Source organism: Saccopteryx bilineata, chromosome 3, assembly GCF_036850765.1.
Source record: "Saccopteryx bilineata isolate mSacBil1 chromosome 3, mSacBil1_pri_phased_curated, whole genome shotgun sequence".
NCBI classification, from domain to species: Eukaryota; Metazoa; Chordata; class Mammalia; order Chiroptera; family Emballonuridae; genus Saccopteryx; species Saccopteryx bilineata.
This window is the reverse complement of record NC_089492.1, coordinates 70,610,944-70,614,350: the sequence shown is the minus strand read 5'-3', so window position 1 is coordinate 70,614,350 and position 3,407 is coordinate 70,610,944. Positions and strand designations below refer to the sequence as shown.

The 3,407-nt window shown below is 45.1% G+C and overlaps 1 pseudogene; it reads right to left on the bottom strand.

Annotated features, from left to right (window-relative positions):
- Positions 1–1,257: 1,257 nt before the first annotated feature.
- LOC136329696 (T-complex protein 1 subunit alpha pseudogene) lies at positions 1,258–3,026 on the bottom strand (annotated as a pseudogene).
- Between the last annotated feature and the right edge of the window lie 381 nt (positions 3,027–3,407).

Genomic DNA, 3,407 nt, shown 5'->3' with positions numbered 1-3,407 from the left:
TGGCAACCCCAAGATCAAACCAGTGACCTCAGCGTTCCAGGATGTTTCTCTAGCCATTGTGCCATGGGCCAGGACACCCAGCTGCCTTTCTTTATTTTTTGTGAAAGAGACAGAGAGACAGGAACAGATTGGGGCAGACAGACAGGAAGGGAGAGAGATGAGAAGCATCAATTCTTTGTTGTGGCACCTTGGTTGTTCATTGATTGCTTTCTCATGTGTGCCTTGACCAGGCAGCTCTAGCTGAGCCACTGACCCCTTGCTCAAGCCAGCAACCTTGGGCTCAAGCCAGAGACCCCGTGCTCAAGCTGGTGAGCCCATGCTCAAACTGGGTGAGCCCATGCTCAAGTAGATGAGTACAAGCTCAAGCCAGCAACCTCAGGGTTTTGAACCTGGATCCTCTGGGGCCCAGTACGATGCTCCATGCACTATGCTACCATTTGGTCAGGCCCAGCTGCCTTTTTGAATTAGCATTTTTGTTTCCTTCAGATAAATACCCAAGAGTGGAATTGCTGAATCATATGGTAGTTTTATTTAAATATTTTTGAAGAAGCTTCATATTGTTTCCTATATCCACTGCTCCAATTTATATCTCACCAACAGTGTACAAGGGTTCACTCCTTCACATCTTTCCCAACACTTTTCTTTCTTGTCTTTTTAATGCTAGCCGTTCTAACAGGTGCGGGTGATATCGCATTGTGCATTTCCCTGATAATGAGTGATGTTGAGCACCTTTTCACATACCTGCTGACCATCTGTAAGTTTTCTCTCAAATATCTATTCTTTCATACCCTGCCTAGTTTAAAAATTTGATTGTTTGCTTTTTTTTTTTTTTGCTGTTAAGTTGTACAAGTTCTTTATATAGTTTAGATATTAACTGCTTGTCTGATATAGTTGATAGATATTTTTTTCCCTATTCCACAGTTTGTCTTTTCAATTTGTTGATCATTTGTTTTGCTGTGCAGTCTTTTCATTTGTTGTCACCCATTTGTTTATGTTTTCTTTTGTTTCCTGTGCTTTTGGTGTCAAATCCAAAAATGTCATCACCAAGACTAAGTCATGGAGCTTACCACCTGTGTTGCTTTTATGTGGATTTAATCCTCTTAACAGACCTATGTAGTGAGTTGTAGTAGTGTGGGGCAGCTGTGTTAGGCTTGCTCGCTGTTTTACCAGCTGTAAGCCCTTTTCTTTTTTTTTTTCTTTTCCCAGCTTGTACTTTAATGTGTAACACACAGGCATAAGACAGGTGCATCTGACACTGTTATAAATAAAAGGAATCAAATCAGTCATCAAGGGTTCCTGAGTGAACAGCATCATCATAACCTCCGTGCTTATCATCTCTGCTTTCTGGATGTAATTTAATAAGATCATCAATTCGAAGAGTGGTAATTGCAGCTTCTGTCGCTAATTTCAAGCTTGTAACTTTAACTATAGTTGGTTCAAATACCCCTGCTTGTTTGTTGTCTCGAGGTTTGCCATTGACCAGATCAAGACCAATCCATTTTAGATTTCTATGTTCTGGGTTAACTTGAGCCTCATTATGAAAAGCTCTTAACTTTGCAACTAGGTCAGTCGAGTCTTGGGAAGCATTAACTGCCAGTGTATTCGGAATAACAAGAAGAGACCGTGCAAACTCTGCAATAGCGAGCTGTTCCCGAGACCCCATGCTGGTTGCGTAGTTTTCGAGGGATATGGAAAGGGCTGCTTCTACAGCTCCCCCACCCGGAACCACAGACTTGGACTCCAACACTGTCTTCACCACACACAGAGCATCGTGTAAAGAGTGCTCCATCTCATCACACATGAGATCGTTTGCCCCACATAAGATAATTGATGCAGATGTACGAGCCTTAGTGTTTTTGATCAGGATCAGCTCATCATCACAGATTCTTTCCTGGACCACCTCTTCCGCTTGTCCCAACATAGAAGCTTCAAAAGTCTCTTCCCCTTCCAGATTATCCAGGGTTGACAGAATAATTGCTCCAGAAGCCTTAGCAATGTGTTTAAGTTCTCTCTTTAAAACTCTTCTAACTGCCATTGCGCCAGTCTCCACAAAATACTTCAGACACATGTCATCAATTCCACCAGTGGTTAGGATAAGTTGGCTCCAGTTGCCAGGATCTTCTGGGTTCGCTCCTTGGTGATATCTGACTCTCTCTGTCTAATCTGGTCCAGTTTTTCAAGGTCTGTAATGACCACCTGGACACCAAGTTTCATCTTAGTTTTCTGCAGGCTGAAGTCAAGGCAGGCAATTTTTGCATTCACTATTCTCTTGGGCATGCCCTGGGACCCCACCACACAGTTGAGTGCATAGCCATTGATGAGCATACTCTCCACCTGGCTTCTTCCATGGGCTTTCAGAACATTGATGGAATTGATGGGATAGCGAGGCTGGCCTCTTACATCTGTGTATTTAATGGCAAGAACAGCATCTACTACTACCATGTTAGCGAAGAAATCCCCATTTATTCCAATGATTTTGGATGACATTGATGTCTTAGCAGCATTAATCAGGCAGTCTCTTCCAAGTTCATCTGTGTTAATAATTAGATTTTCACTAATGTAACGCACTGCTTCCTTGCAGGCAAGTCGATAGCCACTAATAACTGACGTGGGATGAATTTTCTGTTTGACTAGTTCATCTGCGTTTTTTAGAAGTTCTGCTGCAATAATGACCACAGAGGTAGTTCCATATCCCACTTCCTTGTCTTGCAGATCAGCTAGCTCACAAAGAACTTTAGCTACAGGGTGTTCCACCTCCAGTAACTTCAGGATGGTTGCACCATCGTTAGTAATGGTTACATCACCAATATCATCCACCAACATTTTATCCAAGCCAACTGGTCCAAGGGAACATCTTACAATATTGGCACTAGAAGCCGCAGCCATAACGTTCTGGGAGCGAATCGCCTCCCCACTGCTGCGGTCCCGGAATATCGGCAAAGGCCCCTCCATCTTCGTGGCAGGGTCCACTTTGGGTTTCATTCACACCACGGACAACTGGCGCCTCGGTCCCTAGGCCAGGCGGCTGCCAGTCTAGCGGCGGCGTGGAACGTGCCGGAGCGATGCCGCAGGGGCTGCCAGGAACGCGGCTCCCCTCCCCACCCCGGTCCCCTGTGCCGCTGCCAAGCCCTTTTCTTGATTAGTGCATGAGCATGTGGCAGCCCGAGTGTCTGGCCTATATAAGGCTATGGGTCCTAGTGCTTAAGGGGATTGTGAATGTGTGGATTGCCAGCCCACCATGGTGAAGGGCCATTTTGCTGTTTGTTTGCCTGAGAGGCAGTTTCCCCTGCCTGTTTGCTTGTCTGCTGTTGTGAGACTTTATTCAGCGGAATGGCCCAACCCTTTTCGGCTCTGCAGTTTCTCTACCGTCTGCCTGAATCCAATGTGAACCTACTTGGCCTCAGCCA